Source organism: Porites lutea, chromosome 8 (genome assembly GCF_958299795.1).
Source record: "Porites lutea chromosome 8, jaPorLute2.1, whole genome shotgun sequence".
Lineage (NCBI taxonomy): Eukaryota > Metazoa > Cnidaria > Anthozoa > Scleractinia > Poritidae > Porites > Porites lutea.
In genome coordinates, this window is record NC_133208.1 from 1,020,041 (window position 1) to 1,034,281 (window position 14,241).

General features: G+C 41.0%; 1 pseudogene; it reads right to left on the reverse strand.

Moving 5' to 3' along the window:
• Positions 1–165: 165 nt before the first annotated feature.
• On the reverse strand, positions 166–12,155 carry LOC140946706 (uncharacterized; annotated as a pseudogene).
• Between the last annotated feature and the right edge of the window lie 2,086 nt (positions 12,156–14,241).

The window sequence follows — 14,241 nt, forward strand, 5'->3', positions numbered from 1 at the left end:
AATAGTGAATGTTGTGAATCCCTGCCCTAAGGGGAAAATCCGATACTGAGGAGAAAAATCCTTGGATGAATAAAGAGAACCAAGCCCAGTGGAAAGCACTGGTTATCAATATCCCCACTCCCTGTGAGAGAGGTCTTACAGTGGATTGCGAAAGTAGTAGTATACTTACGCGTGCGTTTTCATTTTATGCGAGACTGGCTCATCTAAGCTCTCTACTGTTCCACGCAGACTAAGCTCATATTGGATTTGCTGTGACAATTCGTGTTCTTTTGAAGTACATGTTGCAATCTGCTCTCCTTCAGCACTGCCCATATTGTCGTCGTTTTCTTCTTCACTGCCACCATATACTGCATTATTGCCACCATTTTCACCGCCATCACTGTTATTACTATCTTCATTATCATCAAAATCATCATTTGGTCCATCTATGACTTCTGCTATTAGGCTGAGCTCGGTAAACAGAGAAGTGTCATTTGAGTTGCGCGAGTCCCTGTTTGTAGGACTCATAAAACTTAGTTTGGACAGCAAGTTTTTCGCTGTAGGATCCGGACTGCTGCGAAACTCCACATGGGATAGAACTTGGTCGCTCATCAAACGAACTGGCAGTTGACCGGTGTACGGGAGGTTACTTTCAAACCTGAAAAAAAGAGCATAAAATTAATCTACATTTATACTCATAACCCACAGACGCATGAGTCAGTTTATGGCTCGAAGTGGGACAAGTTGAAGAAGGATGTAGCTTACCCCTTCCCCCTTCTACTCCCTCTTCGGCTTTTGCTATTTACATGGGCACCTGCTGTGGTACTGCTAATCGAATTTTATTGAATAATAATAATAATAATAATAATAATAAATATTCAATTATCTTCTCCCCTTAAGAGGCTTTTCAGCTGAACGAAATAATGTAATTTAAACATAACAAGGGTTGAGAATCCCAACTGGCAGGGAGTAAACTAGTTGTGTAATTACCACCATGGCTGAGATGCCACTCAGCCACGCCGCCTCCTTCAAAAATCATCCTGAAAATGTATATTTCTCAAAACAGTTTCGATTCTATTAAAGTTTAACATGTAAAAAAAATGTTATAATTAGTCCATTAATTTTGTTGCCGAATGTTTTTGTTTTACGTAAACTTCATTTGACCTTGTTCCTGTTTCTAGGCTCAGGAAGAGAGAGGACCCCAGTAACGAGATTGGACGTCATATCCCTTATCTCATAACCGAAAAAAAAGAGGGACTGTTAACAATCCTAGTACCCATTTTCCACAGTGTAGTGCTAAACTGGGCGGTAACCGTTACGAATGGCAGAACATGTTCTTAAGTATCAACGATTGCTGCAACGAAGATCTAGTTGCATAATATGATATGGGGCAACTCTTATACCAACGTCTTGTGACAGGGTTGCGTGATAAGTTGCAAGAAAAACTGCATAGTGAGAAACAACGCCCTACAACTTACCCAAGGAAAAAATTGTCCATGTTTTCCACATCAACTGGTGTTATTCCTCCAGATACAAATACAAATGCTTTGTCCCGCCCAGGTATCATTTCCTTCCGTGAAATTCCCTCAGTCAGAACCACGTTTCTTTCGTTGAGTTCTAGAACTGTTTCCTCTCTTAGGTGAGCGGGGCAGCAAATAAAATGGAGAACAACTTGTGAATGGGCACGATCATGTTGCTCAAAGTAGGCGAAGAAAACTGCAAGCATCGGCTGGTTCCAAATGAGGCTTGACAGGCAACTGACTGTTCCAGAAACGCTGAAGTCCTCTTTATACAATCCAAAAACGCAAGCGTATCTTAAAGAGAGACATCAAAGAGAATTAAGTCATTACTACATTGCTTCAGAACGAAAACACCCCGCTGGAATTATGGGAATCTAAGATGGCGGTCATTCAGTCACACGTTATGACCTAACTCATAACAAGATTTAACCACAGTAAGACGTTACTATTAATGACCCAGTACACAATTACCCTCCTAACGCTACAAAAGCACAATTAAACAGCATAAACCGTCGATGAAGGCAATAAATCTAAATTTTAGGAAAGAGGCAAAGAAAGAAAGAAACAAAAACACTGCAAAGGACCTTTACTGGTATAAAGGTTTGAATACTTATGGTAAGCCCATCGCGAGTCGACAAATGGTCAAAAGCATTGACAATGCTAATGCACTTTAACTTGCATATAACATTTAAATTTTTAGTTCAGGAGTTCACAAGAAATATTGTTCATTCCAAATTAGAAAAAAACAACATTTGGATTTTCTCTTACCCGGAGAAGTGTTCAACCTGGAACGTAACAAATGTGCCGTCAAAATTTACAGGAATTTTAAGGTCATCTGTGATTTCCATCCACTTTTTATTTTCGCCATCAGAATTTAAGAACAATACTCTGACACAGCACGTCGAGGGGTCTGGAGTTCCTTCCTGGTCGCTTCGTAGAGACACTGGCAACTGAATTGTGACCGGTTTCAAGAACTCAACTAGTTGAGGGCAGGTTATACGCAGTACAGGGCCAAGAAACACGTCCTGCCCTTCAAATTCTTCACTTGGAACTTCTTGCACCTGAATGAATAAAATTGACAGAACTACATAAACTTAAATAGCTTGTTCTACGTCTGCTTCATATTTTCTAGTCTTGACAACAGTACGTAGCCAGAGATGTCCTTAGGCCACACTAGTCGCCAATCGAAACTAGTACAATAAAACTGTATTGTTTCAGTCACGCCGCAATAATACCTTTAGTGTCACCTGGATCAGCAGAACGTACATTTAGGTTTCTAGGTAACCTAAGTTCACTCTGTATTAAAGTATTTTTGTCGCGACTGGAGAATTTTAAGTTGCCGTAGAAACGTAGTGTCTTGAAACTAGCAGAATGTTACCACCTCACGTATCAATCTGCTTGTCATCGTGACAAGGCAACTACACAAACCTTTAGTTACCAAGGGCGAGATTAATGCACCTATCAATGTTATGCCGGCGGGGGGGGGATTTGATTGTCTTTGTTGGCCCTGGCGTAGGGCATTTGACTGATCTTATTCTCCCAGGGGAGGGGATATTTGAATCTTTCTTCGCCCGACGTGGAGATATTTGACTGCCGACTCGGACGAAAAAGACTGAGACCGAACATATGTTTCCCACTTCCACGCTTCACGCATGCGCCGTAAGGTCTGGAAAGATCTGGAAATCATGAGGGCCAACGAGAACAAGCGAAAGCTGTGTGGATTTCACTGTTTTGCCTTCAAATTTAGTTTGTTTTAGCGTGTTTTTGATCAATTGAACCTCTTAAGATACTGTGGTATGAAAGTAAACAGAAGTAAAGAGCAACGAAGTCGATTTTTACAAGTACAATTGTTTGGCTCATTCCCTACAATCACTGTAAGCTTATAAAGCTGACTTTCTTCGTACCCTTTACTAAGAACGGTATATTTAAAGTTACAAAATGTGAACTTTCTCCTAAAGGTTTCTGTAATCTACGCAGTGTAACACGGATTAAGGTTAAAACGTATAATTGCAGCTGTAACAGGAACATGTATCTATGGTGATGCAGCAACGTAATATAAATAAAGATTTCGTAGTTTTATTTGGAAATATTTTTATTGTGCCTTTGTTGGGTCCAGCCTTGAGATATTTGACAGTGCAATGTGTAGCCCGGGGTGGGGAAATTTGGTTGCATTTGCCCGAGGGCAGGGAATTTGAATGCAAACTCTTGAAAAATGTCAAATTCCCACCCCATGTCCCGCCTCCCTCCCCCCCGCCGGCTTTACATTGATAGGTGCATAATATGACAATTTTCCTACCTTCAATTCCAAAGGAAACTTTGCTTTTGGTGGAACAGCCTTTTTGGGGACCTTAATAGTCACATCAAGATAGTCAGGGTGACTGAAAAAGCCGCCATTAGGTGTGATGGTGTAACTTGGAGAAGACTTGAGACGACAAACAACTGCGTATGTTGAGCACTCAGTTATGTTAGTCTGCGCAACGGGAAAAGAAAGGTCTGGGGTGCCATACTGAAAGGGAAAGTCATCTTCGATGTCTGTGGACAAGACATATGAAAAACAACGAAATATGAATACAGTGCTAGTGTTATTTTTCATTATAATTATCATTATCATTGTAAAAAAGATCATCACAGTTGAAGATGCAAAAAAATTCAGGCAGGAAAGAAAACTCTGATTATCCCATGTTTGTGGAATCTAAGACAGCCTTAAATTCTAGATTCTATGCCGTGGATCAGTCCAGATTTCAGGTACTGGATTCTAGTCTTTGTCAGTGGAACTTGAATTCTGGATTCCAATCGTTAGTAGGACTTCAAATTCCTTGAGCTGTATCCTGGATTCCAAAGTCGGTCCAGGATTCCGAATTCCAAGAGTAAAATTTTCTCGGATTCCGGAATCCAATAAATGGTTCGGAAACTAACTTGGGGCTGGTGTAATTAAATTGGCTCTTAACTCACCCGTTAAAGATAAAGACGAACTAATGAATATATGAATTTCATACATTTGAACTGCTTCCATAGGAACACCTAAGGTGTGAACGGGCAGAAGCAATAGAGAGTTTCTTAAAAACCCTTACGTATCGGGGAAACGGCAAACGTCAGATTCAAGTTGAGAATTTCTCAAAATAGAAAATTAGCAGATAAAAACAGCTCAAAACAATTCTTATGGATAAAAATTGCGCGAATCTACTAATTTAGGAGTAGAAATGATGAGCCTTAAACGACTAGTAAAGAGGAAACTTGGTCACGTACAAATTCGCGTTTGCCATTGGACGTAAAGTCATGTTTAACCTCTATAATAATGAAGTTGTGCAGTCAACTCCCTTTATGACTGACTCCTTATAAGATACCAGCACTACGATTTGGTTTTAGACAGATGTCCATCTTAAAAGGAGTCAATTTAAAAGAATGGAGAAAGGCAGAGACCAGCTCTAGGTAGGTTTAGCGAGGTGTCCGTTTAGAGAGAGCTGACTGTAACACCACACAACAAACGCCCGTAATTGTATGGCTATAACATGTATGGAAGGTAATTTAACAAATACATAAAGACTGGCTTGAGACAATGGACTGCTGTTCAAAGAGCAAATGATTTAAAAACCTTCCCAGCACCGCAAGTCCTCAGTTCTATCCATTTCTTCCCATTCATTGCTTTCCCAATTGATCAGCCTCTTTATCACCAGTTCGTAGCCCTGTAAACCAGGCGCACTGTGAGAGAGAACCAGATTCACGTCAGCATTGAATTCCAGTTCATCGCCAGTGATGGTCGAAATCTCAAGAACATTGCTGACAACTGACTCATGCTCTTGCAGTGGGGGAGAACGTGCACTGTATCTCCATCGGCGGACCACTATTGGTGTGGGCTCAGACACGGCGTCAGGAGGGAACAAAATGCGGGCACCCCATCGTTTGAGAACCCAGTAGGTACCTTCACTGGTAAGCATTTCTCTGCAACTAATCAATCAATCAATCAATAAATCAATCAATCAATCAATCAATCAATCAAACAATCAAACAATCATCAAACAATCCATCAATTAGCGGACCTCATTGCCCTTTTGCATAAAAAGTTCCCCAAACGCTCAAACGGGTTAAAGGAAAACTTCCCTCATTTTTTCTAAACAGGTAATAAGGTCGTTTTGCCAAGTTAAGCTTAGTTGGGCATTATCAGGCAGGTATGACCCTATCATGTAACGTTGACCTTTTATTTTAAGCAACATAGAAACTAACGAGCTTGCTTGCTTAAAGATGGTAAAACGTAAAGTTTTGCCACAGGAAGATGAATCGCCATGGGATTACTGATTGTACTCTTATATACTGTTCCTTACCTGTGTATACCCTCAAACAAAATCCAATGTTCCCTGAGAGACAACTCTAGTCTGCTACACAGCCGCTTTTAGCATCACGCAACGCTCCTCCCCAGAAACATTGCGTGACGACACTAAAAACGGCTGCGTAGCAGACTAAGACAACTCTTGGCGCAAAATGAATGGCATGATTAGTCAGAATGGAGGTTTCTTAATGTCACTGTGCTCTTACAGTGGTCTCAAGGAACATTAGTATACATACTCGTGTAAGTTAACTTTTCCTAAGTCTGGCTCATCAAAGTCATCATCATGAGCGTCATCCTCGCCACCATCGTCACCAACATCATTGCCACCGTCATCGCCACTATCATCGCCACCATCATCGGCACCATCGTCGTTGCCGCTATCGTCGTTTTCATTAAAATCATCATCTACACTGTCATCGTCATCATTACTACTATCGTAGTCGTCATCATCATCGTCATCGTTGTCAGAAGACGTCTCTGATAAACACAATGCGGAATGTTTACTGCATAAAGTAACGCTAATTTGTACTTGTTCAGTTGAGAAAAGAAAAATAGAAATATTATTCAAAGTCATCTGAATATACTTGATTATGCATGCGAGTCATTAGTTCAATGTATATTAAGGTAAATGGGAATGTATTCCCCAAGCTATTCCCTGATTGGTTTTGCATCGATATTTAAACCAATCCTGCGTCAAACTGCCCCTCATTCGCAGTCAGTAAAGAGTGTAAGAGAGTCCGCCATATTTAACGACCCAGTATCCCCGTCCCGAGAGATCTGTGTTCGGTCTCCTTCCAAAGACACTCCCTGTCGTTCCTTGTCTACGCCGGGGAGTCACGCTCCATTCATTAATCCACAACAATGATTTCAGGAATAATATAGTACTCTATTGATCACAAGTTTGGAGACGAAGAAGCCATATGTAGTGAAATATCCCGCAGTAACAAGTATGGAGGAGTAAGTTTTAGGCCCCGACCACACTGTGGATCAAAACGAAAATGCATACGTATCGTATTAATTAATAGAGAGCTTAAGCAACAGCGTTTTTGAGCGACGGACGTCAACCGGAAGTGAACTTTTTGCATCATTGGGCAGTGGATTGGTTCAAACTCTCGGGCAAATCGTTTTTATAAGAGAAAAGAAACTTAGCAATACAAATTTGTTAGAGTCAAGGCATATAAAAGAGAACAAGGCCTCACTTCCGGTTGACGTGCGTCGCTCAAAAACGTCTTTGCTTAAGCTCCCTATTAATGAGGACGGTTAAAAGCGGTGGAAAACACATCAAAATGCGTGTTTGTAGCGCGCGCATAGAGTTCAACTTACGTCACAACGTGCAATTCTATCGGTTTTGAACATTTCATGAGAAATGTGGACAGTCAAACCGTGTCAAAACGGTATTATAACATAGCTAGAAAATTCGCCTAATCAATTTCAATAGCGCGAGCGTGCTTCATATTACTATTGAGCACGCTGATGACGTCAATAAACTATTCGTAATTCCTCGAGTTGTTGTGAGCTTAGCAATCCTGAGTCTCCTGAGTGCATCCATAACTCAGCAATAGACAACGAAGCGTTTACCATGTGTTTTATAAGGAAATTTAAGAGTAAACGTTTGAATTTGTTAACCGATAGTAAGGAAAAGAGGTGAGTGTTGTTGTTGTTGTTGTCATCTCCGCGAGCTGTGCTGGCTATGGCGTGAGATCATTCTTTGCAAAGTTGTTATCTCTCAATAACAATTTTTCGGTAAATTAATAGTTTTCCGGCACCTAAATATAGATTTTACAATCATTTTAGAGTACACTTTCTCTCAGTTTCAGGATAAAAACATAAGATTAACTGTGAGGAAAAAAAAAATATAGTCACGTAAACATTGACGCGTACTGCTTTGAACGCGCCCTACAATAATAAAATTTTAAGTTAACTGCTGCATTGATCGCTTTGATAATGTTATAAAAGAATTAGTTCATGCTCCAGCTGTGCGTATGTCGAGATATTGAGCACTTGGGAAGTTTGGAGAGCACTCAAGAGGCTAGAGTTGCACCCGGCTGCGCCTCGTGCAACTCTTACGCCTTTTTCGTGCTCTCCAAACTTCCTGCGTGCTCAATATCTCGACATACACACGCTGACGCATGAACTTATTGTTAAGTGTGGACGCGAATCGATCGATGCGTTTTTGCATACTTTTGAAAACGCATCAGTGTGGACAGGGCCTTAGTTACACATAATGAAGCAACTGCTATAAAATTTTGCAGTCGAGTCCATATCTTTGTATCTTATTGTTTGACAACAGAGCAATAACCTTTCAGTAAATTCTGTTTATTTTTTTAATAGCTACGAGACCTTCTTTCAGTATGCTTAAATAATAAAAATGAGTATAATAGTAATATTATAATATTATAATGATAATGATAATAATGATGATGATAATAATAATAATTATAAGAATAATAATAATAATAACAATGGTACCACTGACCTGCAGTTGCGAACGGATTAAGAGAACGCAAGGAAAAAGATGCTCCTCGCTTGGATTCGGCCTATAAAAAAAACGAAAACACTTTTAGTTAGAACACTTTCTCTTTCCACTGGTTCTATTTTTCTTGAATAACAAAAATGTGTCGAAGACGGTGTGTCATGTCTTCCTATGCCTTACCTGTAGCAGGGTGCGATACTTTTTTCCCCTCCTTTCATATCCAAGTGATATAGCCAGATCCTCTAGTGTAGTGAGCAAGTCAATTTTGTCTTGTTTCCCTTCTAATTCTGAACCGTTGTTTTTCCACCTTCTCTCGTAGAATCTAAATGATTCCTTTTGATATTTCTCAAAAAGTTCTTTATTTTTAACTTCCTTACATAACCTTAACAAAGTTTGTAAGAAGTGTTCTCTCTGCTCATAAGGCAGCCTATTGGTGTCGGGGGAATTCCATGCTCCTTCGTAGAACCAAAGAGCTTCGCTTTGATATTTCCTCCTTGTCTTGACATCAGCCTCTTCTCCAAGCCGTTCGTTGATAGCATCGATGATCTTCATGTTGGCCTGAGAGAACTGAAACCCGTCAAAACTTTTCTCCTCGTCCCAGGATCTTTGATAAAACTCCAAGACTTCCTTCTGAAAAGCCCTCTTTCTCTCTCTGGGAAGCATTCCCTCGTAGCTTTTGATAATTCTGTCCCGGACTTCACTGTGGTTCCCTTTCCACAGGGTTTTCTCAATCTCCCATGCTTCCTCGTAGTATTTTTCAGCTTCATCATAATCCTCGAGACCTCGAGAAATTTCTGCCATTTGAAAAGTGCTCCGGACAGTCAATGGATGTCTGCCAAGAATGTCTTTCCGAATCTGATACCCGTTATAAGCATATGTTTTTGCCTCCTCAAACTGCATGAGCCACGAGTGAGCGTTAGCAATGTTTCTGTTATAAAGTGCTGTGAATAAAATGCCTTTGAGATTAAGTTCCTTGGCTAGATCTAAAGCCTCTTGATAGTTTTCTATAGCCTTTCGAAAATTCGTCATGGCCTCGGGCGTCATTCTGTGTTTGATATACTCTTGAATGGCCATAGATTCATAAGCTGTCCCAATTTGACTTTTAAAAAGAGGCAAGTCAAAGTGTTCCCTTGACCCCGAAAGTTCTTGACGCATTTCGTATGCTCTTGTGTAAAACTTAATCGCTTCCTCTGGATTTCCGAGACAGCTGTAGCAATTTCCAATTGCATTCAAACATCTACAAGTGCTTGTGTGATTTTTCAATCGGTCTTCCATTATTTCCAAGGAACGCCTCAAACGTTTAAGTGCTTTTGGCCATTTCCCTGCTCGGCTGAAGACTTCGCCTTCAACAAACAAACAAGAGCTTTTCTTGAGCTTGTAAAGCTCAGTCTGTTTGCTCTCTCTCAGCACCCTCTTCAACAACTCCCTGGCCTCTTGAACAACGTTCGCAGCCTTACGCCATCCTTCAAGATTGAGTACCTGCAAAGCTTCCCAGCAGCGCATTTCTGCTCGAAACATGGAGCCTACCGAGAAAAAGAAACAAGAGAAAATTTAGCAAGCAGGCTAGAGAAAAGTAACAACCTGACCATTTGCATGGTAACTAAGAGTTACTATTAGAAGACTGAGTTTCTGTGACATAAAGTTTTAAACTTAAAAATTACGTGAGATAGACTAAATCCTATCCATTTCTTGTTATTGTATTTGTATATTCGTTTTATTACGTGAGTAGCCGCTTTCAATGCAAAATGGCGGCAATGCAAGAACAGGTTACCCAAGAAGTATAATACAAATAAACTCTAGAATATAAGATTTAGATATGCATTACGCTGCCACATCTGCAACTATAGCTAATATACAGCATGCAGTGTTGTAATCTATGTAAAGAAAACTAGCGCTAGTACTAAAAATCCCCATCGACAGGGATTATGTTTAGTAACATTCTGATTCCGGAACACGATCATCCGAATGACTCATAAAGAGCAAATGATCGTTTTTCACGAACACTTAAAACTAAGGTTTTTTGTTGTGATTAATTTGGTTGTGTCTATTAGCTATAAATATCGTTTCATTTAAAACGGAAAAGCTGTGTCTTATTATTTGAACCCTTGTAACGTTAACAGCTACCTATAATAAACTAGAGATTACCAAATAGAAGACAATACTCACCTTCCTTTCCATCTTCCTCGACCTTTTCAGCCCAGACACGAAAAATCTTTCTTCTTTGCTTTTGATCATTGAGCATAGCTTCAAATAGATAACAAATCATGACGATTTCAGGATCTTTCCAGGGAATAATAAAAAAGCTGGACTTCAACGAAATTTCCAGGGCAAGTTCAAAGTTGAGTTTGTCAAAATCAAAGGTGTCAAAGGCTTTATCGTACCCCTTGTCCAAAAGGGCTGCAATTGTGGTCAACTGAGAAATGAAATGCTTGCAAAAGTTGTCTTTTGCTCTCTGGTAAGCCTCTACGAAAGCCTTGCTATTGCCAGTACTTTTAAGAAACTTTCGCATCAAGGGATGTATGTCATACAACAGTTCTTTTGCCTCTGGAACAACGGACGCCACTTGACTGTTGCGCAGGGCTTCCATTCTTATTGCAGCTCTCGAGACGTTTACTCCAAGTATCTCAGCTGCTGCTTCCAATGAAAATGGGCGGCAGAAGAGTGACACTGAAACAGCAGACTCTTTAAGTGTTTTACTTGGAAGGAAAAAGAACATTTTCCTCAAACATGACAGCTGTTCCTCATCGATACCTTCTTCTTTCGTGTCAAAGGTTTCTTTCTTCTCAGTCTCTTCATTTCCAGCGCCTTGGGACGGCTCCTCCTCTATCTCATGTTCAATGGTTCCAAGTAGCCTTTCTGCATCAGCTATCTCCTGTCTTAAGATTGATGCCATTCCATTAAGCAAGAGCGGCTTTCCTTTACACATCTCGACTAGTCTCTCTCTTTGGCTGCCGTGAATAGCAGGCGTCCCTTGCCTTTGAAGGAGCTCCGCCGAAGAGATCTTTTCTAAACTTTTCACTTCGTAATTATCCACACCGTGACGAAATGCACTCCTGGATGTTAAAAGAATCTTCAATGAAGATTTCGCTTGACCATTGATAAGGCGCTGGAGGAAAGTGACAAAATCATCATTAAGGCTAGTGACAGCCTTGCTGTTTCCGCCCGAAAATTGATCAACATCATCTAGAAGCAACAATATGTCCCCTTGTCCCCGTTGCCTCAATTGCCGCATTCTAAGAATAACAGGATTCGCTTCATAGCTCACAGTTGTTGTCTCCTTCGATCCGATCATCAATGCCTGCAAAACTTGGAAGTGAACGTCCTCCATTCTCCCGACTTCTCTCAAGTCCACTTTAAATTTCATTGTCTCTTGCCACTGAGACAAAACTTCAGTCGCAAGTCTCGTTTTTCCGACACCGCTTGATCCATACAGGTTCAAGACGCTTGATCCACCAGTTGTTAACTTCGACATAACATTTTCTAAGTCGCTGTGTCTCCCGGTTAATTCCTTTCTTGCTGCTGCCGTTTGCTCTTCAGTCTCTTGCAAGCGGATTGCCTTGAAACCTCTAATCTTTGCCTCAATTCCTTCCTTCTTAGATGTTTGTGGAGTTACCACAAACTTCTCCAACAAAGTCAAATTGTCTTCCGACACAAGACCCTAATTTGCAAAAAGATGCAGGCATGAATATAAATCCTGATCTCCTTTATCTGCGAACTTTCCTTTCTCAAAATTCGTTTTGATAGACGATACAGCATAATTAAGTTCTTCTGGGCTCAGATCATCGACGACATCCTTTAAAAGTTTATCAAACCGAGGAGAAATCTCTCCCGTCCACAACGGTGCCTCAAGCGACGCCATTGTGTGTTCACGGGAGGCCAAATTTATGCATAGTAGGGGTGAACCGTAAAGAATTCAAGGATGGAGGGTGCAGGAGCCAATAATCGGCTCCTGGAGGGTGACATTACCAAAACAATTCCTTCAAATATATAAAAAAAGTATGTCCTCCGCAAAATAATTCTGTAATAGTCCTAATTAACGGTTAGGTTATTCTTCCTAATTTCACCACAAACCACAAAATTCTTTGCGGTGCGCCTTTTATTGACCTTAACCATGTGTAGGTGTTCTTTTCAACTTCAAGGCTCTGATCTGCGGATTGATGACCATTGCCCGGGGGAGGGGGGTACTCCTGGGAATTCTTGGTGGGGGTGTGCTGCCCAGTTCTCAAAATCCTGACCCTATTTTGGACCAAAAATGTCATTTATGAGCTAGATCATTCTCTCTTGTTCAGACCTGGTCTCTAAGAAATTACGTCAACATTACTTAGATTAGAACAGCAACAAAAAAAGGTTTCTTGAAATACATTTCGAATTCACATATTTCTCTTTCTTTCTTACTCATTTGGAAAAGAAACGATAAATACATTCATACACTCCCACAGTTTCCCTCGAAAACCATACCCGATTCCAGACCAAAATGGACAAAGTCTATACCCCTTTTCTAGCTTGCGTGCAGGCTCACTTGTGCGAATTCGGGGAAAATTATTTTGGCGAATAGCGGCTCCACAGCCAAACGTTTTGCCAGAACTCGCACAAATGAGCCTGCTCGCAGGCTACCCTTTTTCAGACCAAAACGACTTAAAAACCCTACCCTTTGGGGCAGCACATACCTATATGGCTCATAAGGGAGTATATCCGTGATACTAGAGATACTAGAGATTGCCCGAAAGTTGGGGTTCCTTAGGGAGAGAACAATTAGCCTGCGTAGCAGGCGTGGAAACGGGTAGTGGGTAGGGAGGAAGGGAAAAAAAGGGGGATTGGGGAGAGAGAGGAAGAGCGCTCCCTTCCTTTTCCCCCCTTTTCGTTCTTTCTACCTCCCCTCTCCCCCTCCCCTTTTTGAGGTTAGTCGCAATGGAAGAGCGCGTGACAAATGGGTGGAATCAGGGCGTAAGAAGGTACCCTAGCTTCTTACGCCCTGGGTGGAATAGAGTATTTCTATCACGCTTGAGAAAAATTAGGGACTATCCGTAGTGCTACGCGTGTGGACTTCACATTGCCCACTTGTCCCCCCCCGCCCCATCGTTTCAAATTTTCTCCTTTGTTTATGCAAAATTTTGTGGGGGAACAAAGTGCATTTAAAACACATAATTTATGATTACCGCTACAACCCGTGAGTAAGGGGGAGTTCGTGTCTAAAAAAATTTCCCCTTTAGAAAATCTTAATTTAAGATATTTAGAACTTTTTTTATTTTAAAAACAATTTATCACGGCTATAGAAAATAGAAGGTTTGAAATATATTTACGTTTTATTAGAATTCAAATATGCAGAATTTTTTACTTCTTACTTGTTTTGCAGCATTGTTGCAAAACAAGCTGCACGTTTTTTGTTGCCCGTTTGACTCAGCTTACTGTAGCTTAATGCGCCTCATGATCAAATAAAGCCACATCAACACGAGCAAGCTTCACTTGACCCGCGTAGCCTGCGTGGCAGGCCCAAAAGAAATATGTGGTGAGATGTATCATTGATACTCGCGCCTCACAGAGCAGACTACGAGTACAGTAGTCCCCAAGTAGTCCCCATTGTAGAGCGAGCGAAACGCGAGAATTCACCCCACGCGAGAATTTTTCTCTCTCCCCGTCGCGTGTCGCCTTTTCTCGCGTGGGGTGATTTTCACGCTTGCTCGCGTTTCGCTCGCTCCACTATCCCTGAGGAAAAATGGGGACTACTCGTAGTCTACACAGAGGAGTTCTAATGCGAATGCTACGCCGGAAATGCCTGGCGACGAAAAACTTGTTCGTGTTAATGAGACAGAAGTATTTTTTTTGTCTCTGTGAGGGAAAAACTCATTTCATTTTCTGTTTCTTTCTGTTTTTAAACAAAATGCCATCTATAAAATGTGGAGGGGAATTGTGACCGCAAACCGTTCAAGCAAACTTTCCAGACAGTA